The 24,020-nt window shown below is 40.1% G+C and overlaps 1 protein-coding gene and 1 long non-coding RNA gene across 8 annotated transcripts in view; one reads left to right on the forward strand and one right to left on the reverse strand.

The window, feature by feature from the left end:
* Positions 1-23,217, forward strand: LOC103883529. 3 transcript variants are annotated; one of them, XR_002521478.2, is made up of 4 exons: positions 1-88; positions 8,410-8,528; positions 10,899-11,093; positions 23,133-23,212. It is a non-coding gene; the product is annotated as an uncharacterized LOC103883529 (long non-coding RNA). The 3 variants fall into 3 exon arrangements; XR_002521477.2 differs by lacking the exon at positions 1-88 and adding an exon at positions 143-392; XR_002521479.2 differs by lacking the exons at positions 1-88; positions 10,899-11,093 and adding an exon at positions 143-392 and having other exon boundaries at positions 23,133-23,217.
* DCDC2 (doublecortin domain containing 2) overlaps positions 1-24,020 on the reverse strand; it is a 188,493-nt gene that overhangs the window by 51,483 nt on the left and 112,990 nt on the right. The window lies entirely within an intron of this gene.

Genomic DNA, 24,020 nt, shown 5'->3' on the forward strand with positions numbered 1-24,020 from the left:
AGGGGAAAGCTATGTTACTTTGAATTTTTAGGCTGCTTCTGAAGTCATGGATGAGAAGAAGCAAATTCAAAAGTTCAAAATGGAAATAGTAGGTCTGGGTAGGGAGTGGGGGTGGGCAAATGAGGGTGAGTAACCTCGAGCTCATCTGGGGAAAAGGTGAGAGAAAAAGACTAGAGAATATTCTTTAAAATAAATCATAATTGTAGGGCAGTGTACAAATTAAACTTTGGAGGAACAAGAGAGAACAGAGAGCCATCAATTTACAAAAGGCAACTCAGGCATAGGACATAGGTGTGATGAGTTTGCGTCTAGTGTGAGCCCTGAAGAGACTTTGGAGAAAGAAAAAAGCTTCATGTTTTTTGCTTCTGAATGAACAGTCAAGAACTTTACCTGTGAGCTTTTCTTTAAAAACTGTAAACTATTATTGAATCTTTTAACCATCTTTTAGGATAATTTTTTTTCCAGATGAAGTCAAATTATATTCTTTTTTCCTAACTTAGGGTTTAGCTGTTGGAATCCTTCCGTAAAAGGCATAATTGCCAAAATAACCACAGGTTTAATACCTGATTATATCAGAAATCTCAGTGGAAATAAAAATGTTAATGTGGGATATGGGTATAACATACACTAATACACAGTATGAGAACATCTATAACTTTTTTTTATTCTTAGTTCAAAAGTTAAAAGCAAGAGGTTTAATTTCAGGGTAAAGAAAGTCTGAAAAGCCATCTGTTTTCCTTAGATGTTCCTAAAGCTTATGTATATTATTTTTCATTAAAATGAAAGCTAAAAATAAGAATATACTAAAAAGTTGAGCTACAGCTATAACAATAGCGTATTCATAAGGCAATAGAATATGCTACAACACAAAATAAAAACAAGCAAGAATTGAATAACTATTTAAATGGAGAAGTTATAAAGTCCTATTATCACTAAAGCCATTATTATTTTCAATCCTTTTTGCTTATTTGAATATATTTTCCTTTTCTAAACAGTATATTTCCTTTTTCAGCAAATAGATGAACTTTTAAGAAAAAAAGACTGATTAAAGTGTATACTCCTGTATGGGTATGTGTGTATAAAAAACCTGATTTTCTCCTTTTCAGAAAGTCAGTGGCCAAATGAATTTAGCACACAATAATGAATTCCACAGCTGGGTTTAAATGGAACAAGGCAAACCTCTATCAGAAAACTTTTGGAAAAAGCTATTAAGATGGAGCTCATAATATCATTGAAACTGTGCCTACCTGAATTGACTTCATTATGAATACAATTCTAAGAATATTCACACAGTCCAATTTTACATTTAAATGTACTACACATTCTTCTTAAGTACATTTTAAGCTGCACATTTTAACACTAGATGATGAAACCACGTGCAATTTTATGGTGTGGTCACAAAGGACACCTAGGAGAGGCTGGCACTTCTGTACATGAGTGAGCGAGGCGAACTCTATGCACACACGAAGAGCGCTTTGTGGTTCCTGCTTGAAACGGCATCCAGAAAGTCATATTTTGTGTATTGAGCACACACTCTCACTTTCCCTGGTTATCTATTTTGTGAGACTCATACAAGTTGCGACAATTTTACCTTAACTTTGGAAAGGCCTTTGAATTGTTGGAGGTGGAACACACTGGCAAATGAATAACTGAATGGATGCATAAATGACAGATAACCCCCAAAAGAAAATTCTACATTAAGTAAACAATCCATGTAAATTTTTCTGCACATCTGCCTTACCTCTCTGAATTTCTTAGCTTATCAAAATAAGCCATAAACGGCATTGGATAAGGATCATGCTAACCACTCTCTTTATAAATTATCACGTGTCTGAGGATCTGCAGCTAACAACAGTTGCCACATTTGCCAGTGTAACCACCAAAATGGTACTTACAAAGAAAAGAACAATTGATGCAGACAGCAGATGGCTATGACCACTACATATTTGAAAGGGCTTAAGAGGTCAAACCGTTCTTAAACTTCATGTGCTTAGCTTTCCCATCAATGGGAAATAAAAGTGAGAGTTGCTATTTTTAATGACCTTGACCTCATCCTTGATCTTTCACTTAACACTGAGGATTGTGACAATCTGGATCAACTGCAGATGTCCACCAGGTGCACAGATTCCCGCCAAACCTCTTAAGACAGAAAAAAAAAAAAGGAAGATTCAGGAAAGTTTCTCCCTGACAGTCAGAGGTGGTGTAAAACTGGCATCACCAGAGTTCACTGGGAATGGGCTCTCTATCCAGCTTTGCAATTTACAAACACTTTCATCAGTTCATTCATTCATTCATTCATTCATTCATTTATTCATTCATTCACCCATCCATCCATTCATCCATCCATCCATTCATTCATTCATTCATTCACCCATCCATCCATTCATCCATCCATCCATCCATTCATTCATTCATTCATTCAGCTGTTCATTCTCTGAGCACCAACTCTGTACCAACCACTACCACTGCTCCTTAGGCTTTAAAGATACAAAGAATCAGAGCCCTGCTCTTCAAGGAAATGGCTACGTATGCAACTGGGCACACTGTGTTCTCATGGTCTAATAGACATCTGCCTGGGGCACAATGGTGTACAGAGGACAAAGCTGTTAAACACCTAAGGTGAAGACATGAGAGGAGAGAATACCAAAGCTGGTGTGAAAGAAACAGCAGGATAAGCAAGGCCATGCAGGTTATAGGTTGTGCACTTGGTGAGGCACATGTGAGGAACTACAAAGGGTTCCTGGGGTGTGAAGCAACGAAAGTAAGGGGAGGAGGTCATGAGAGGTAAGGCCTGCAGGGTGGGGTTGGTGGAAGAAGAGTTGTCAACCAAGCAAAGGAGTTTGGTCCTGAAAAGGGGAGTGTCTGGCAGGGGTTGTTCTTTGTCTGTTGCTTTATTTTTTGTAGAGACAGGGGTCTCCCCATGTTGCCCAGGCTGGTTTTGAACTCCTGGGCTCAAGCGATCTGCCCACCTTGGCCTCCCAAAGTACTGGGTTACAGGTGTGAGCCATGGCACCCAGTCCCCCTGGCAAGGTTTTAAGCAGAGGAGAAAGGTGCTGAGGTTTGAACTGTAGAATAACTACTCTGAAAGCAGTTTGGATTTGAGCTGTACTGGGGAAATGTGGGAGTCAGTGGAGCCATGAGGATGGATCACAGCATCAGCCTGAGAAGTCAGGGAGCAAACTCTGACACCTTAACATTTAAGGGGAGGCAGAATAAACTAGAGTCTATGAAGGAGGCTGAGAAGACAGAGAGATAGAAAGCAAATCAAAGATGGCTGTCAAAGTTCCAATACAGAAATAACTTTTTGTTGGGTGCAGTGGCTCACACCTGTAATCCCAGCACTTTGGGAGGCCAAGAGGAGGATCACTTGTGCTCAGGAGTTTAAGATTAGCCTGGGTAACACAGTGAGGAGACCCCCTCTCTTACCAAAAACACAAAAAATTAGCCAGGTGTGGTGGTGTGTGCCTGTAGTCTCAGCCAGTTGGGAGGCTGAAGTGGGAGGATCGCTTGAGCCTGGGAGGCAGGGGATGCAGTGAGCCAAGATGGCGCCACTGCACTCCAACCTGGGTGACAGAGTCAGACCCCATAGAAGGAAGGAATGAAGGGAGGGAGGGAGGGAGGGAGGGAGGGGAGGGAGGGACAGGCTGGCCGCGTGCCTACCAGGGCGGGCGAACGCCGCCGCCGGGCAGGCCAGGCGGGCAGGACTGGGCGGGCCAGGCGGGCGAAACCGCCGCCGCCGCCGCCGCCGCCGCCAGGTCAGACAGAGAGGCTAAAGAATAACACTTTACAGTGTTTGGTTTGTACCAGGTATTCTATGATAATAATACTATTATTATCTAATTTTATAACTGAGGAAATTGAGGCAAAGATCATTTAAGTAACTTATCTAAGATTACTCAAGTGTTGAGAATGCCACTTTCATGGGACAAAGAGGCCAAATAAGACAAAGTTGTAAAAAGACATTGGATTTAACCAAAGTCAACCTTTGCCAGCACATTTTCCTTGGAAAGTTGAGAACTGAAAAATGACTCCAATGTGTTGAAGCATGACTTGAACAATGAGAGAGAGCAAGGGTATTCTTTTACAGAAGGTAGTGAAAATGGAGTCATTAGTCATTCCTAATATGATCTGCTCAGTGCTCTTTAACCGATGCACTTGGTGAGCGTGTGTGTGAATGTGTGTACACACATGTATATGTACACACACATGTGTGGTGTGCGCTGGTGCTCGAAACTGGGGTGGCAGAAGCCAGAAGGTAAAAGGCTTTGTAAGCCCCCTCTCAGGAATGTTGCCCAAGGATGACAGGGAACCACTACGGAAGATGAGCTCACAGTGACCCTCAAGCCTTCCTTTCTCCAGGAAGCCCACCTTGGCCTCCCAAGTCTGGTCTCAGCTATCAGCTCCCTCTTCGGTGATCCCACAGCATGCCGGATCTGCCTCTATCATAGGTAGCACTTACCACCCAGACTATACGGATTGATTAACTCCTCTGTGAATGCCCTGACTCACTTAAATTCTAAATGTTACTTTAAAGGAGCCTTAAAGACGAAGTTTTAAAGGAAGGGACCACGTCTTATTCATCTTTATATTCTTAGCATATAACAGAGTAATGCAATCAATTTAGAAAATAATAAACGTGTAGGTACATGTTTCCATCAGATTGGTGCTTTAGAAATACTCCTTTTGGAGCCATGCAACAGCTGGCATAAAGAGCAATGAGGATGAAGATGTTTAAGTCCACTCCCAAGTCTCCTCCTCCAATTTGGGGGTTCCTCCCATACCCAGATTTTTATAAATGGTTGCTAGATCTAAGTTCCAGAAAAAAAAGTGAAAATGCATAACTGCTGTGGGACTCTGGGTGCTTTTTTTAAATTTCAAGAATGGAGCTAAAGATACCATTTCAATTAGATATACGATGATAATGAAGCTGTCAGTAAGTAACTCCTGAGCACCTGTAACATGCTCAACAATTTGTTAGGTGCAATCAATCTAGGAGAAGCAGTAAACACATCTTCTCCTGACCAGAAAAACATGCAGTTAAACTTGATACACACACACAAATATGTGTGCATATCTACATATACATACTAAATATAGATATGAAGATGGATAGGAAGCTCACAAAAGAACACTAAAAACTGAATATTAGCCTGTGACTACAAATCAGTCAACCTTGCTGAATATACTAACCAGCTCCCCTTCCTAAGCAGTCCTCAACACCAGGCAGTCAGATTGTTTTAACTCTTCACTTAAGTAGTATGAAATTTCTAATGTTGGCAAGCCTATTATTTACTTACATTTTATATATTACATTTAAAGAACTCTTAGAAAGTTTTCATACACACACACACACACACACAAATATTATGTCCTGAGACTCTAGCTCTTTGACAGGTCTAAAACTACTTTTTGTTTTTTAATGTGACTACCTAATTCAGCCTAAATGAATTATTCCCAAAAAAACCATAGCAATTGATTTCTTGTCTTAAAAATCACATGCTTCCATTAATGTCAGAACAGTAAAAACAGTCGGCATATTATAACAAAATCTAATACAGCAATTATTCACTACTACACACCATTGTGAAACATTTACATATTTTAGCCTACAAGCCTGTCTCCTACCACTTTCTCTTGCTTACATCCTTATCAAAAAATCAATCAACAAATGTTTATTCCTTACTATATGTGTGATCAGCACTATATAAGGATAAAAGAAGTCTAAAAAATAATACTTGCCCACAGTGGATTTATATTTTAATTGGAAGCATCCATTGATTAATTGGAAATAAACATCCATTGATTCATAAACTTCCACAGAAAGCTATGCCTCAAATCTCCAAGATTCAGGTATTGTGCTAACATTCTGGATACAAAGATGAACAAAAGACACAGTCCCTAGCCTCAAATAGATCATCTTCATAATACATAATAATTTACATAATAGATGCCATAATAAAGATGTGTACAAAGTGCTAATAGTACCATAAGAAAAGAATGATTATTTCTGACTAAGGGCTCAATGAAGATTTCCCAGAGAAGCTGAAATCTGACCAGGTTCCTATAAGGCTTTCACAAGTTCAGTGTGGTCACTACTATGGCTAGACCATCCCCTATGTGAGCATGAGGGGTGAAAACTAGAGCGGACTATGGCAAGACTTGCATGCAAAAGAGAAGCTCCACTCCTGTGAACAAGAAGCCACCAAAGTTTCTAAGAATGATAGGACTGTGATCCTATCTGTGTTTCAGAACAATAATTTGTGACAGTGTCAAGAATAAATTAGAGGAGAACAAAAGTGGAGGCAGACAACCCCTTAAGCAGGAATGCTCATGGGCAGAGAGAATATGATCTAGGTTAACGGCAGCAGAGTCAAGAGGTGGAAACTGATTCCACAGCTATGTTGGAAATAGACCGAACAGTATCCTGTGGGAGGTAGCAAGGAAGAAACGCAAGCCAAAAGATGACTCCAAGGTTTCTCACTTAAGCATCTGAGTAGAATATACAGGGAAGACATAATTAACAATGATCCAGAAAGAATGGATTTGATTTAAAATCTCTTAAGTTTGAAAATCCTGTGGCATCAGTTCACATACTTGGAAGGCAGCCAGGATGTCAGACTGGTGTTCTGGGAGATTTGGAGTGTAGAGATACCGAAGAGAAAGTGCTTGTGATATAAGTCTTAGAACACGACACCGAAAGATATGCAGAGAAGGGGGTTGATCTTTCTTCTTAGACTGAGAAGGAACAAAAAGATAGAAAAGCAGCAGACAGGAGTATGACAAAAACTAAAGGGAGGGCATTTGAGAAGACGGCAGGGTACCCACAAAATATAGCGTCATATACTGAGTTAATTAGGTGTTAAATAACAGAGGTACCTTTTTGAGAATAAACTTCTGGATGAGATGCCAGTTTTGTGATTCAGTGAGTAAATGTGAAAGGTTAAGATCAGAGAGGGTGAAAATTATAAAGTCTTCCCAGGGAATCTGTACTCCTGCTGGGCTTTTCCATGTGGTCTGTAGAAAAGAGAGATGGGAGAACAGGACATTCCAGGTAGGAATTAGAAGTAAGAACAAAGCACTGAAGAAGCAGGGATTCTCAAGAAATCTAACTAAAGAAACCCATCTTCTGAGATGAAGGTCGAGGAGAGAGAGACGAAGCCAGACCAGTCAAAAGAGCTACATTGCGAAACACCTTGAGGGTTAATCAGAGACCCTGGATAGTTCTAAGCAAGGCCATAGACATGCCCACAGGTCCTATCTGCCAGGCATTCCATGCTCCTAGAAATAATCAACCGCAACAGCCCCAAATTATTTTCGTCAACTCTTTCCACACCAGCCCCTGACCTGCTAACTGGCTGGGAATGACAAAATCCATCTGCTGGTTTTGCTAGCAGCACATGATGCAAGTAACAACCATGTGCTATTTATCAGCTGACCCTGCCTGACCGATGTTCACAACTGACTGTCCCCCAATTAATCTGGTAAATGGAAGGGGGCAGGTCAAAGATATCCAGGGCCTTACCTCTCAGAACATTCTGATTAACCTATCAGGATAGGAAGGAAGAGATTAAAGACCTGAACGTTCCCACTGCTTTCAAGTTGCTAGAAGATGGTGATTCTCCTACTTGCTAGGTCTATCTTAAAAGCCTGCCACTTCCTTCCTTCTCTTCTGTGGTTTGTGCAAAATTACTCTTGTTTTAATTCATAGGTGGAATGTTGGCAAGCTTCAATAATCTTCTTTCACAATTTCTACCAAACACACATAGCAGCAGATGAGGTGTGAATTATCAGTATCTTAAATAACTGAAGCTAATGAACGAAAAGAGTTTAGCTCTTAAACAATTAGGTGTAAATCAGCTCTGGTTTCTTTTCGGAATCTGGAAGGCTCTCTTACTGCAGACAAGAGCAAAAGGTTACAGTAAATTTGTAGAAATGTCTGCACCCAGCTTGGAGAAATTTACTCACTGGATTTTAAATGAAGGCACTTTTTACAGCATTAATTGGAGATTTGAAGCAGCAGGTGGTAGGATTTCATTTTATTTTGTAAAGTTAAGTCTAACAGTTGTCAAATGGCCTGGGTAGAAGTGAATTATTTTGAGTTTTTTCACAAGCTCTCTCAAATGAAGCTTTTACTTGCCTGCCGAGTAATGGCCTTCTTTTGCCATGTAAATGTGGGATCAATCTAGTTTTAAACAGAAAGATTTTTCTAATGCGTTTTTGGCATTTTTCAAGCTGTGATACAGCTGATAGGAGTTCTGATAAAATGTGAATTACAGGAAATTCATATTTATAAGCTTTTCCAAGTAATTTTAGAGCAGTGACTTTTAAACATCTGCTAGTAAAGAATCCTGAAAGCAGCACTGTGTACTAACTTCGAATATTTCCTACCTGTTTCTTTCCTTAACCCAGGCTCTGGTGGAGTATCCATATCTTGAGTCTTGCCATCATGAACCTCGTTTTGTGAGCTCGTGGTCACTGCCCACGAAGAGGATGTGACTAAGAGTGGAGCCGGTGGCAGTGGAGGAGAGGTGGGAGTCATAGGTCATAACCTCTTGAGGGGGCTGGTTGTCTAGTAGTTCTAGTTCTGTTGTGGCCGCTGCTAGATTTCACAGTCATGCACTTCTAAAATGCTTTGTGGTTCTGCTTTTGGCTGTTAATTTTCCCCCAAAGAATACCAGAAATCATAGCACTGCTAAGTAGATGCGCTGTGAAAACGTATAGACAGGTCTCCCCTTGCTCTTTCGATATTGGTTTCCTACAGCTACTGTTGTAAGTTACCACAGACTTAGTGGCTTACAACAACACACGTTTATTGTCTTAACAGTTCTGGAGGCCAGAGTCTGAGGCGCATCTCACTGGGCTAAAATCAAGGTGTTGGCAGGGCTACGTTCCTTCTAGAGGCTCTAGGGAAGAATCTGTCCTTGTCTTTTCATGTTGTAGAAGCCATCTGTACTCCTTGGCTCCTGGCCCCCATCCATCCTTAAAGCCAGCCATGGCTCATGGTCGAGTCTTTTTTACATTATCTCTCTGCTTCTAACTCTTTTACCTCCCTGTCTCACATTGAAAGGAGCTTATGATTACACTGGACTCACCACAGTAATTCAGGATCATCTCCCTATTCCAAGGTCAGCTGACTAGCAACCTTAATTCCCCCTTGCCATGTAACATTTACCCACAGATCCTGGTTTGAGTGTGAATCTTTGGGGGCCATTATTTTGCTTGCCACATTCCCATGAAATCTTTCAGGAAAAAAAAGTGCAAAAGATTTTCATGGTAGACATTATAAAAGTAAACTAGCTAGTCAAATAGAAAAGCTGGTTTCATCTGAGGGAGCTGCCCCTTCAGAATGCTCAAATTCTAATATGACTTTTTAAAAATCATAAACACTTATGATCCTGTCTTCACTTAGCCCATAAATGGAGATACACTGTAAACATTTCATGCTTACATTATTTTATACTCACTTCCTTCAGCACCAAACAACAGGAAGGATGAGTTTCATGTCCACACTTAGATCTGACTGATCTCAGGAGTGTAGAAGTCAGAGGGTGCTTATCCCAAACTCCCACCACTGGCCCCACCACTTCCCCTTTGAGAGACCCATGGTTTGGCCACTGGCTTCCCTCTGATCCACCCGGCCTGCTCTTGGCCACATGGTCCTTCCCAGGACAGGACCACATGTTCAGAAATCCTCTCCCAACCTCTAAGTCCCAAAAGTAAACAGCTCTTGTGAGAGTTTTCTAATGGATTTTACTATTAGGAACACTTTAAAAATAAAGTTTTTAAAAAATTTATGTTAATTCAACAATGTTTACTGAGAACCTACTGTGTTAAAGACACTTTTCTAAGCACTGGGAATGCAGAAGTGAACAAAACAAGCCAAAATCACTGGTCTCATATGACTTACATTTGGGGAGGAGGCAGCCAATGGAGAGAGACAAGAAACAGGAATATTATCATGTAAGTGCCATGAAGTGCTAGGAAGAGGGTCTAATTCTCAATACAGTAGTAATTGAAGAAAACAATCCTTAAATAAAGACTCAAGGGCCAGGTGTGGTGACTCAAGCCTATAATCCCAGCATTTTGGGAGGCTGAGTTGGGTGAATCACTTGAGCCCAGGAGTTCAAGACCAGCCTGGGCAATATAGTGAGACCCTGCCTCTACAAAAGATAAACATAATTAGCTGAGTGTGGTGGCACACACCTCTGGTCCCAGCTACTTGATAGGCTGGGGTGCAAGGATTGCTTGAGCCCAGGAGTTCAAGGATGCAGTGAACTAGGATTATGCCACTGTACTCCAGTCTGGGCAACAAAGCAATACCCTATCTCAAAAAAAAAAAAAAAAAAAAAAAAAACTCAAAGAGCTTGAGGATTGGATATCAGAGGGGAGACTGTTCCAGACACAGGGAATGCCAGTTCAAAGGCCCTGAGGTAGAAGCAAACACAGAAAAATTACTAAGTATTAGGAATTTATAGCTTTTTCACTAAAAGAACTAGCCCTGAAATTCATTTAAATGCAAAAGTACTAGCTCCTGATCCTTCTAAAACTTCTCTTCTACTACTATCTTCATTTGCTGTCTTAGGGCTCCACCCAGTCCATTTAAATCACCAAAGCGTCTGCATAGGCCATGCTCCACTCAATAACAATAAGGCACAAAGCAGAATCCTAAGAGAAACTGGAAGAAGTCATCACTGAGGGGCAAAAACACACAGAAAAGGGGGCTTATGGAATGCCCACTTTGTCTGCCCTGTGACCTGCCTTCCATTCAGGCAGAATTCCAAATGCAGAAATGGGAGTGATGAGAAGAGATGTGCTGGGCGCCAGGTCCCTTTCCTCCCACATTCCCTTCTCAGCATAGCTGCTGTCAGACCTTTCCTTATTTCTGCATCTATGTCCAGGTTTGCTGTGTGCCTCCCTCAGGAGACTGTTCACTCTCTGAGAGCAAAGATCTTGCCTGACCTGCTCACCCCCATCACCAAGACGACTCTGGCCCCGTCTAGGCCCTGGGTACCATTATATGCAGGATGTGCTTTCTGAGACCCAGGCCAGGAGCTCTGGTTGCAGGAGACGCATGAAGAAGGAAAAGGTATCAAGTCAGAAGCTGACTCTTTTTCTGAAAAAATTACTGCAATTTCTACATATAAGAAATTTGCTCTTAAAAGAACATACACCTGTTTCTGGACACAATACTTTCTCACCAGCTCAGACCTGGGTCATGTTGGGACAAAGAACAACCCTCCCCTCCCCCATCCTCTACCACTATCACCATGTGCCTGCCTTTTGTCAATACTTGGGAAACCTTTATCTGAAGGGAGTGCTATCCTCCTCTCTCAAAGGGAAAATGGTGAAGAGGGGGAGGGAAGGAATGGCAGGAGGTATTAAAAAAACAGAACTGTAATTATTTATGTGATGAAAAGGTTGTTCTCAGGATGCTGTGCAGAGACACGATGTGATGGAACTATTCCCATCACATTAATAATAATAATAATAAGGCCTTCACCTCCCATGACAAGAAACTGAAAATCTAAATAATTTTATCTTCTCCTCTGAATATTTCCCAGGATACAACGGTAGCTTTCAGGCAGACAGAAATTATTCACTGAGCACATTAAAATACTCCCTTTCAAAAATGACTTCAAGATATTTGTTATATGCCTTTAGTAATTTCATATATATATACACACACACACACACACGTACACACATACATACATATAACTAAAATGCTCAATTTTGTTGATGGAGTAAACTTTATACAGCAATTTAATCGAATATAACAGATATAAAAAGATATACAGTTATGCTGTGTCTGAAATATCAGTAATATCCATGCACTCAAGCAGTGTATTTAAAGATTTATTCACATAAAATGCCATAAAATCAAAGGACCGCATCTCAATTAACCAGGCACAGAAATATTTTAACTATAGCATAATGAATACTAGTTCACTAAGTTTTCAAACACCTAAGGAATGAAAGTTTATACATCTATACATCCCCTACAAACAGAAGGACATTCTCTCATTTAAATGAGCCCACTGCTGTCACTGTGCTTCAGAACTCTGTCTTCCTTGCAAGTTCGCAAAGTCAACTCAATCAGCATGTTCAGGCACTAAACAAACTCACAAATACTAAAGTGTAAGCCAGGAGGCCATCAAAATTAATTAGATCATTATATTTTAGAGCCTCAGAGGACTTGAGAAAGTAAATGTTCAACCCTTTCATTTTACAATCGAGAACAGAATTGTTGAATTTGCCCAAGGCATGAGTAGACCCGTATTTCTCACTTACACAGGCCATGCTCTTTAATTTACAATAGGCTACATCTGGTTGATAGACATATTATTTTGATGGGTTGAACAAGGGAAATCAAATTTATAACACTGCTTTAGTGAACATGGAACTCACTATAGCTTGACACGGTACCTTCCAGAGGGTCAGTGCTCAATAAATAATGGATAAAGGTAAGAGAATGAATTAATGAATGAATGGGGTTCTTGAAAAAAAAAAATTTTGCTTCATGTTGTACTTCCTTCTGGCCATAGGATAAGCTAGCCAACTTTCCTTTCCATATCTTCCTAGGAGCAACCTGGCAAAAAAAACAACCTAGGTAAAAACATCTTTCCTTTTCTGTAGCGTGATAGACAATGGCCATTTAGGGCAGCACTCAATGGCTTTCCCAATGCTCAGTTCTTTGTTTTCCATGTTTAATATGTTTTCAAGGGGACAGAAACTCTGTCAGTGAGGTGTCCTATTTGATGACAATGGCCGTCAGACTTCATCACAAAGTTCTAATAAAATAGTCTGCCCTATTCCAGACAATATGTAATTTTTAAGTTTAGGTATACTGTTATGTTCATTTCTAGAACAGTCCTACTGGCTTCACAAATAGCTCAACACAAAATCAAAGGAGGCTCTGTTTCTTGGACGTTTGTCTGATTATAAATAAATAATCTATACTTCTTACCTGTGGCCTCTGTCCATCCATATTATGTGGTGTGGTTACTTTTTATCTGCTTAAATCACTACTGTTTCATCAAAATGCCATACACTTATCATCTGTACTATTCCTGTTGATACTTTACCCCTTGATGTATTTTAATGTTACGTATTTTGTATATATATCTTCATCTCCCAATGAGATTATAAATTGCTTAGTGTCAGAAGCCGTTTCTTAAAATATCACCGTGAGTTATCAATAAATTCATGTTATTTTAACCCAGGTTTAATTGTTTGAAGCTATTGGGAAAAAAGAGCCATGTAAAAGTGTTCTCCAGTGAGGCAGTTTAATTAGAAAGTCACTCCTTTTAAAATTGTTTGTGTGCATTTAGGAAAGAACACAGTAATGGAAAGGAGCCAAAATGAAGTTCAGTTAGAAGCTCTTGATGATAAAATAATTTATTTATATAATTGCTAGTTTGACAGATGAAGAAAACATCAAACATAGAATATTTGCATTTCAACATAATGGCTAGTAGACTCACTAGTCTATATATCTTTGTATATAGGATGGTGAAATTTAGTTAGGGAAATGTGATGATGATGTGCATTTAAGTAATTCATTAAATCATTATTTTACTCAACAAACATTTACCGAGTATCTCCTAAATGCCAGCTTAAATGTGAATTATACCAAAATGAGTGAACTGTGGACCCTCCCTTTAACTAGCTCATCATCTTGTGAGAGGTGCACGTAAAATGCAGATAGAGCTATGCACAATGGCATAAAGATAAACACTAATAAGCCAGACTTGTACGGAAGCAGGAGGCCAACTATAGAAGAAGGTTCAAAAGGTTCAAGGAATACCCTAGGGAAAGGTCACACCTAAGCTGACACTTAAAAACAAGTAAGCTTTGACAAAAAGAAGTTGATTGGCTGTATAAGGAAGGAGAATTTTAAAGGAGACCATTTAAAAAAAAAAATCACATGAGGCACAGAGGAAATTACAAGCCATTCATTGAATGTCATGAGTGATCAAGCCCAGCTTAGGAAGTGCTGGAAGATGATGCAAGAGAGTCAGAACATAAACTTGAGTGCAATGTTGAAGATACTGGGCTTTGTCCCATGGGCAACAGGAAGCCAATGGAGGGTTTGCAGCATATGAACCACACAGTCAGGTTTTGTTTAGACAGATAACGTTGGGAATGAGTGCAGAACAGAAAAGACGAGAAGAAAGGACACCTCTTAGGAGGTTATTGCTGCCTGCGGAGAAAAAAAGGAGAATCTAAACAAGGGCGGTGGTAGAGAGGTGGAAATCAGAAAAGTTTCCAAATATTTATTAAGTAAAATCGCAGGGCTTGGTGAAAAATTGCAAGTATGTAGTAAAAGGAAGGGGAACATCAAGATCGTGCCTAGATTTCAGGCATAAGTAGATAGTGATATCAAGCAATATAGACAGTTTTAGAGTAGAAGACAGTTTAGTTTTAGGGATGTTGGGTACAAGGTCTTTGGACCCCAAAAAAAGTACACTACTGTCCAAGTGTCAATTTTAAGAAGGGCCTCTCTCACGGACCCCTATTTATTTCAATAAGCTTATAAAAATAATTAGATACCACATAGATAGCACACTTGCCAAACGCCCAGATTATGGGAGGATAGAAATGATAATATATATTTAATAACAAAATCAAGGCCCAGAACGATCCTGACAGACTGAAATATGGAACAAAATTAAATTTAATAGGAAAACATGAAAAATTCTGCATTATGGGATAAGAAGATATGATTTGACAGCTGGTCATGTGGAAATGAGAATTTTAGTAGCACGGAAACTCAGTTTAGCTATATTACATCTGAAAACTTGAACTTTATTCATAAAAATGTGTAATACATTTTTAACAATACATCCTTCAGATTGAGGGGGGCCCCAAAACCCTGAGTTCTCTCAAAATGTTTCAGCAGTCATCACAGTGAATGGGGGAGATAAGACATGAACAGATAGGCTTTATTCCTTGTCCTGCAAACTCCCTGCAAGCAGGAAAGAACCTCTTTTACTTATTATACAAAGTGGACTTTGCATAAAATTTCCTTCAAGGAAAGGGTTCCGTAGATGCAAAAGTTCTCAACAAAATACTAGCAAACCAAATTCAGCAGCACATCAAAAGGTTTTTTTTGTTTGTTTGTTTGTTTGTTTTTTTTTGAGACGGAGTCTCGCTCTGTCGCCCAGGCTGGAGTGCAGTGGCCGGATCTCAGCTCACTGCAAGCTCCGCCTCCTGGGTTTACGCCATTCTCCTGCCTCAGCCTCCCGAGTAGCTGGGACTACAGGCGCCCGCCACCTCGCCCGGCTAGTTTTTTGTATTTTTTTTAGTAGAGACGGGGTTTCACTGTGTTAGCCAGGATGGTCTCGATCTCCTGACCTCGTGATCCGCCCGTCTCGGCCTCCCAAAGTGCTGGGATTACAGGCTTGAGCCACCGCTCCCGGCCACATCAAAAGGTTAATGCACCATGATCAAGCAGGCTTTATTCCTGGGATGCAAGTTTGATTCAACATACACAGATCAATAAATATGATGTACCACATAAACAGAATTAAGAACAGAAAACCTTATGATCATCTCAATAGATAAAAGCTTTTGATTAAAATCCAATATCCTTTCATAATAAAAAGTCTCAAAAAACTAGGCATCAAAGAAACCTATCTCAAAATAAAAGAGCCATTTATGACAAACCCACAAGCCATCATTATACTGAACAGGCAAAAGTTGGAAGTGTTCCCCTGGAGAAATGGAACAAGACAAGCCTGCCCACTCTCACCATTCCTATTTAACATCATATTGGAAATCCTAGACAGAGCAATCAGGCAAGAGAAAGAAATAAAAGGCATCCAAATATGAGAAGAAGAAATAAAATTATCTCTTGGCTGACTTCATGATTCTATACCTACAAAACCCTAAAGACTCTGCCAGAAGGCTCCAGAACTGATAAATGACTTCAGTAAAGCTTCAAGATACAAAAGCACTATACAAAAATCAGTAGCATTTCTACACACCAATAATGTACAAGCTGAGAGCCAAATCAAGAACATAATCCCATTTACAATAGCCATACGCAAAAATAAAACACCCAACAATACATATAACCAAGAAGGTGAAAGATTTCTACAAGGAGAACTACACTGCTGAAAGAAATCATAGATGATACAAGTGGAAAAACATTCCATGCTCATGAATTGGAAGAGCCAATATCATCAAAATGGTCATACTCCCCAAAGCAATTTACAGACTCAATGCTATTTCTGTCTGACATCATTTTTCATAGAATTAGGGAAAAAATTCTGAAATTCATATGGAACAAAAATGGAACCCAAATAGCCAAAGTAATCCTAAGGAAAAGAAAAAATCTGAAGGCATCACAGTACCTGACTTCAAACTATACTACAAGGCTAAAGTAACCCAAACAGCATGGCACTGGTACAAAAACAGACACAAAGACCAATGGAACAGATAGAGAACCCAAAAATAAAGCTGCACACCTACAGCCATCTGATCTTTGACAATATCAGCAAAAATAAGCAATGGGGAAATAACTCCCTAATTCAATACATGGTGCTTGGAAAGCTGGCTTTAACCCAAAATGATTAAAGATTTAAAAGTAAAATCTCAACCTGCAAGAATCCTAGAAGAAGACCTAGGAAACAGTATTCTGGACGTTGGCTTTGGCAAAGAATTTATGGTTAAATCCTCAAAAGCAATTGAAACATAAACAAAACTTGACAAGTAGGACCTAATGAAACTAAAGAGCTTCTGCACAGCAAAAGAAACTATCAACAGAGTAAACAGACAAGCTACAGAATGGAAGAAAATGTCTGCAAACTATGCAACCAAATGAAAGCCTAACATCTAGAATTATGAGGAACTTAAATCAACAAGAAAAACAAACAACCCCATTAAGAACTGGACAAAAGGCCAGGTGCAGTGGCTCACACCTGTAATCCTAGTACTTTGGGAGGCCGAGGTGGGTGGATCACCTGAGGTCAGGAGTTCAAGACCAGCCTGCCCAACATGGTAAAACCCCATCTCCATTAAAAATATAAAAATTAGCTGGGCATGGTGGCAGGCACCTGTAATCTGGCTACTTGGGAGGCTGAGGCATGAGAATCACTTGAACCCGGGAGGTGGAGTTCACTTTCAGTGAGCCAAGATTGCACAATTGCACCCCAGCCTGGGCTACGAGAGCAAAACTCCAACTCAAAAATAAATAAAGAAGTGGACAAAGGACATGAATAGACACTCAGCAAAAGAAACTATATAAGCAGCCAATACACATATGAAAAATGCCCATCACTAATCATTAGAGAAATGCCATCAAAACCACAATGAAGATAATTGTCTCACTCTAGTCAAAATGGTTACTATGAAAAGGTAAAAAAATCAGCCCCTAATTGAGAGTAGAGGGTGGAAGGAGGGACAGAATCAGAAAAAAATACCTGTTGGGTACTACACTTACTACCTAGGTGATGAAATAATCTGTATACCAACCCCCTGTGACACTTGGTTTACCTATATAACAAACCTGCCCACGTACCCTTGAACCTCTTAAAAATGCAAAATAAATTGCAAAAACAAAAGTCAAAAAATAACACATGTGAAGCTGTGGCAAAAAAAAATATGCTGTTGGTGGGAATGTAAATTAGTTCAGCAACTTTGCAAAGTAGCTGGGAGATTCCTCAAAGAACTAAAAATAGAACTATAATTCAAACCAGTAATCCCATTACTGGGTATATATCCAAAGGAAAATAAGTCCTTCTATCAAAAAGACATATGTACTTATAGGTTCATCACAGGACTATTCACCATAGTAAAGACATGGAATCAACCTAGGTGTCTATCAATGGTGGATTGGATAAAGAAAATGTAGTACATATAACCCCTGGAATACAATGCAGCCATAAAAAAGAATGAAATCATGTCCCCTGCAGCAACATGGATGCAGCTGGAAGCCATTATCCTAAGCAAACTAATACAGAAACAGAAAACCATAAACCACTTATGCTCATATATAAGCTGGAGCTGAACATTGGGTATGCATAGATATAAAGATGGGAAAAACAGACACTGAGGACTATAAGAGGAGAGAAGGAGAGAGGAGAGCAAGGGTTGAAAAATTACCTATTGGGTACTATACTCACTACCCGAGTGATGGTTCAGATGCACCCCAAACCATAGCATCAACACAATATACCCCTGTAATAAACCTGCACATGTGCTCCTGAATCTAAAAGGTAAAAAGAGAAAGAAAAGGAAAGAAAGAGAAAAGGAAAGAAAGAGGAAAGAAAGAGGGAAGGGAAGGGAAGGGAGGAAAGGGAAGGATGGGAAGGGAAGGGAGGGAGGGAGGGAGGGATGGGAAGGGAAGGGAGGGGGGAAGGGAGGGAGGGAGGGAGGGAAGGCAGGAAGGCAGGAAGGAAGGTAGGCAGGCAGGCAGGCAGGAAGGAAGGAAGGAAGGAGGGAAGGAAGGAGGGAAGGAAGGAAGGGAAGGAAGGAAGGGAAGGAAGGAGGGAAGGAAAGGAGGAAAGGAAAGGAGGAAAGGAAAGGAGGAAAGGAAAGGAGGAAACGTAGAAAGAGAGAAAGAATTCCACTTCTAAAACCACTGAGTGTGATCCTGGGGTATAATCATCCCTGCACAAGTCAAACCACATCTTGGACACTTGTGTTTGGTTCCAGGCATCTCACATTATTACTTTTTGAGATGGAGTCTTGCTCTGTTGCCCAGGCTAGAGTGCAGTGGCACGATCTTGGCTCACTGCAGCCTCCACCTCCCGGGTTCAAGCAATTAACATACTTCAGCCTTCCAAGTACCTAGAATTACAGGTGTGCACCACCACAACCAGCTAATTTTTGTGTTTTTAGTAAAGACAGGGTTTCACCATACTGGACAGGCTGGTCTCGAACCCCTGTTCTCAGGTGATCCACCCGCCTCGGCCTCCCAAAGTGCTGGGATTACAGGCATGAGCCACCACACCAGGCCTGAACACCCAAAAGTTTTATAGTTAGGCTATAACTAGGAGTGGGGGATCCAGAAATCCTTCTTGCAGAGGAATTGAGAAATTTCTCCCATTTGTAATACCACTCAGGACATAGGCATGGGCAAGGACTTCATCTCTAAAACACCAGAAGCAATGGCAACAAAAGCCAAAATTGACAAATGGGATCTAATTAAACTAAAGAGCTTCTGCACAGCAAAAGAAACTACCATCAGAGTGAACAGGCAACCTACAGAATGGGAGAAAATTTTTGCAATCTACTCATCTGACAAAGGGCTAATATCCAGAACCTACAAAGAACTCAAATAAATTTACAAGAAAAAAACAACCTCATCAAAAAGTAGGCAAAGGATATGAACAGACATTTCTTAAAAGAAGACATTCATACAGCCAACAGACACATGAAAAAATGCTCGTCATCACTGGCCATCAGAGAAATGCAAATCAAAACCACAATGAGATACCATCTCACACCAGTGAGAATGACAATCATTAAAGAATCAGGAAACAACAGGTGCTGGAGAGGATGTGGAGAAATAGGAACACTTTTACACTGTTGGTGGGAATGTAAACTAGTTCAAGCATTGTGGAAAACAGTGTGGTGATTCCTCAAGGATCTAGAACTAGAAATACCATTTGACCCAGCCATCCTATTACTGGGTATATACCCAAAGGATTATAAATCATGCTGCTATAAAGACACATGCACACGTATTGCAGCACTATTCACAATAGCAAAGACTTGGAATCAACCCAAATGTCCATCAGTGACAGACTGGATTAAGAAAATGTGGCACATACACACCATGGAATACTATGCAGCCATAAAAAAGGATGAGTTTATGTCCTTTGTAGGGACATGGATGCAGCTGGAAACCATCATTCTTAGCAAACTATCACAAGAACAGAAAACCAAACACCACATGTTCTCACTCATAGGTGGGAATTGAACAATGAGATCATTTGGACACAGGAAGGGGAACATTACACACCAGGGCCTATTGTGGGGAGGGGGGAAGGGGGACGGATAGCATTAGGAGATATACCTAATGTAAATGACGAGTTAATGGGTGCAGCACACCAACATAGCACATGTATACATATGTAACAAACCTGCACGTTGTGCACATGTACCCTAGAACTTAAAGTATTATAACAAAAAAATAAAATAAAATAAATTTTTTAAAAAAAAGGTGGACCACCTAGATCAGAACTTCTCATCATTTTACTTTATATGTCTGATTCACTCTGTGATAGGCACAAACTGGGATAGCTGACTGGCTCAAAGCCAATTGTCTTTCTTCTGGTAACAAGCACTGCCCCTATAACACTGAGGCAGGCATATGACCCAGCTAATCAGGAATGATTTCCCTGCCACATTAGGTCCAGGGGTGGGCACATGATATTAAGCTGGACCAATCAGAATCCTTTCCTGTGATTTTTTTCAACCTAAAGCTAAAAGGGAAAAGTTCTCTTTATTCTCATGTTCCCAGGCTAAAAGGAAATAATCCAGGAGCTGCCTACAGCTATGTTCCTCTCAAATGAGGGAAGTTTATATAAATAAAGGAGAGTGAAGCCAAGGGTCTAGAAGAATTAGAGCTGGATAATGCAAAAAGAATTTTGTGGGTGTCTGTGTCCCTCATTCCAGTTTTTGAGGTCTCTGGCTTTGATCTGGTTTTTTGACACTCTTTCTTCAATTCTGTAAATTACATTTTTCAATATCAAAAATCACTTAGAAGACAACATACATTCTGTAAAACAAAACTTGGAAAATATCACACCAATCCAAGCTGGTGTGAGATGTACGAAGATAAAGAGATTATATGTTTCCATTTGCTCAACTAAGAGCCAACAAGGAGGCAGGCAATGTAATCTAGTTAAAATACACATAAAACTCATATCTAGCATTATCTGTAAGGTTAAAAGTAAATATATTTTAGAACCAATGAATACTGAGATTGACCAATTAGAAAATCATAAACAACTAGTGTAGCTATTGACTCTACGATAGGTACCAACTGAAAAACAGCTCTGATTATTTGTTAGATTACTTAATTTACCCTAAAAATAATTATCATCCTTGAATCCTTGGTGACTTTAAAGAGGTACATCAGAAAGGAGGAAGAGGTTGGAGTAGTAATTGAACATTGAATTTATTCCAGTTTTTCTGATTACAAGCATCATGCAATTCATCTCCTGCTAATTAAACTGCAGAGTTTTTCCACGGTGTTTTTAAATTAAAATTGAAATTGGTAGACTATTACAAAACTATTTGGTCAACAAGGTAAGAATAGGTCTATTCAGCCATATTGCTTTTCAAAGCTATTATGGCCAGTTAATTTACTTTATGGGTCTAGGTGGTAGAAAATCATTAATGTTATTATTTTGATTACTAGGCATTTTAGAATACATGATTTACAGACTAGGGGACTAGTCAATTTCAAAATCAAAGTAATATAAAAGGGCTAATCGGTGCTCTGTCATCACAGGCTGGATTGATAGTACACGTTTAATAGCATCATGCTGTGGTCAGACACAAGAGGTAGCACACACAGAGAAGTAACAGATAAAGCTGGGTAAGCCAGCGAACCAATCCCTTAGACGGCTGAGACTTTAGGCTGTCATAACACTTCTGCTGCTCCAAAGCAGTGGGGGCAACTGTGTTTCAATTAAAAGAATGAGAAGAAAATTGAATATTATAACAAGATAATGGGCTCCTGGCCTGTGCACAACTATTTGTGTAAAGACAGAATGTCTGTTCACAAAGTGTCTGATACTGATATCAAGGCAACCAGGAACAATGGAAGTAATTTGTACAGGCTTCCTCGGGTAAAGTCATTTTTTGTTGGTTGTAGGATTCAAGAATTTGTCATTCCCTGCCAGAGTACAGGCGGAAGGTTTACCTTTGGCTTATAAAGCCCATGACCTTCCGCCACCTGGGGTTAGATATAGAGCTTCATTACAGCTATGTGCAGTGTACTATTAACCTAGATAAACATGTAAAGGAAAAACAACGGCCTTTGTGTTTTACTCTGTAGTTCTCTACAGGCATTTTCAAAACTGTGATGAAAAAGCCTAGAAAGAATGGTGAGTTTTACACTTTTACATTGCTGCATTTTCTCCACGGTGCCTCCAGGAGCACAGGACATTTCATACAAATATATTTCACATAATCATGCACTCCTAAAACATGACTGTGTTTCAAGATTAGGTCTCCTTTGCATGCCACAGTAAAAGGTCCAATCACTCGTTTTCCTAGTATTTTTATGGGAAGGTTTTAACAAAGAACTAAAAATTAAAATATTTGAAGAAAAAATTAGCAGTGACTCGTTTTTAAAATATATATATATCCTCTAGAATTTTAAGATCATTTCTAAAATATTCTCTAACTACACAAAGCTCTAGCTTAAAAAAAACACGATTTTTCCATATTCATGAAAAGTTCACTAGAGAGAACATTTGAATGGCTTTTGGCAGTGTTTTTAAAGACTCACAAAGCATTTGGAGAGTAATCTCAAAAGATCTTATTTAGATAAGCCACCTTCCCCAAAGTCCTTCAAACCTGTGATGGTTTACTTTATGTCTTTCCATATTTTAATTGTTTTTCCCCAAAGACAGTAGAATATATGAGTAGAATATATGAGTATACTTCATATTTTACTGGCTTTTCAAATGGAAAATACAATTTTCTCAAAAAGAAATCAGGCCAGGTGTTGTGGCTCATGCCTATAATTCCAGCACTTTGGGAGGCTGAGGTGGAAGGATCACTTGAGCCCAGGAATTTGAGACCATCCTGGGCAACATAGTAAGACCCCATCTCTACATAATTGTTTTTAAAACATTAGCCTGGTGTGGTGTTGCATGCCTGTAGTCCCAGCTACTTGGGAGGCAGAGGCAGGAGAATCACTTGAGCCAGGAGGTTGAGGCTGCCATGAGCTATGATTGCACCACTGTACTCCACCCTAGGTGACAGAGTAAGACCCTCTCTCAAAAAGTAGTAATAATGAATCATCCAAATAGTAAATTAATTGTTTGTTACTATTTAGTGGCACCTGCATTATTTAGGAAGTAAGATCCAACCTCCCTAGACAGGTCACCAGGTCCCTTTGAGCTCTATTTTTGGCCCCCTTTGACAGCCTCGTGTCATTTCAGCCCATCGCCTGCACTGACTGGCCAGCCCTCCACTCACCACGCCTGCTCATGCCTCCAGCCTAGGCGCATGCAGCTTCCCTGCCTGAAACATCTTTCCTCTGCCTACCATGGAGGCACCATGGAGAAAATTCACTCCACTGTCACCTTCTCTGTGAAGTCTTCCCCCCACCTCTCCATGTCCTCCCAGCCCACCCACCTCCAGCCTCTGTGAGAGTGTTTACCACAGCACAGATGTCCATATCTAATTCTTTACAGGAGACTGTGAGCCTGCCAAGGACAGACTGTGCTCTGTCCACCCGTCACAGAGCACAGGTATCTCCTCGTAGTCCAATACACATGCAGTGAGACACAAAGACCAAGAGAGAAAAATGGTTAAAGGCACATTGGCTCACGACTCAAATTCAAACTAAACCTCTCAGTAATCAAAAGCAGAACAGAGAAACAAAATGGTGATCAGGAGCTTGAGAACAGCCTGGCCAGCTTAGCAAGACACCATTGTCTGGCACAAAGGCAAAGATTAGCCGGGAATGGTGGCACGCACCTGTAGTCTGCAGGTAATCAGGAGTCTTACCCCCGACAATGGGTTGGACACCAAGAAGCTAGAGCTGGACAGTGAGGCTAGCATCATGCCAGTCTGGACCAGTCCAGGCGACAGAGCACGTTTAATCCGGGCTCTGCCACCTGCTAGCCGTGTCATTCTGGGTAAATTACCACATCTGTCTGTGCCTTATTTGGAAGATGAGGCTAAAAAGAGTCTTACCTCATGGGGTCATTAGGACTCAAGGATTTAATGTGTTTAAAATGCTCAGAATAACACCTGCCATCTTATGCGTGTTGGCTATTGTTATTATTATTATTATTATTATTATTATTATGGTTATCATTTAT

Source organism: Papio anubis, chromosome 6 (assembly GCF_008728515.1).
Source record: "Papio anubis isolate 15944 chromosome 6, Panubis1.0, whole genome shotgun sequence".
In the NCBI taxonomy this organism is placed as follows: domain Eukaryota; kingdom Metazoa; phylum Chordata; class Mammalia; order Primates; family Cercopithecidae; genus Papio; species Papio anubis.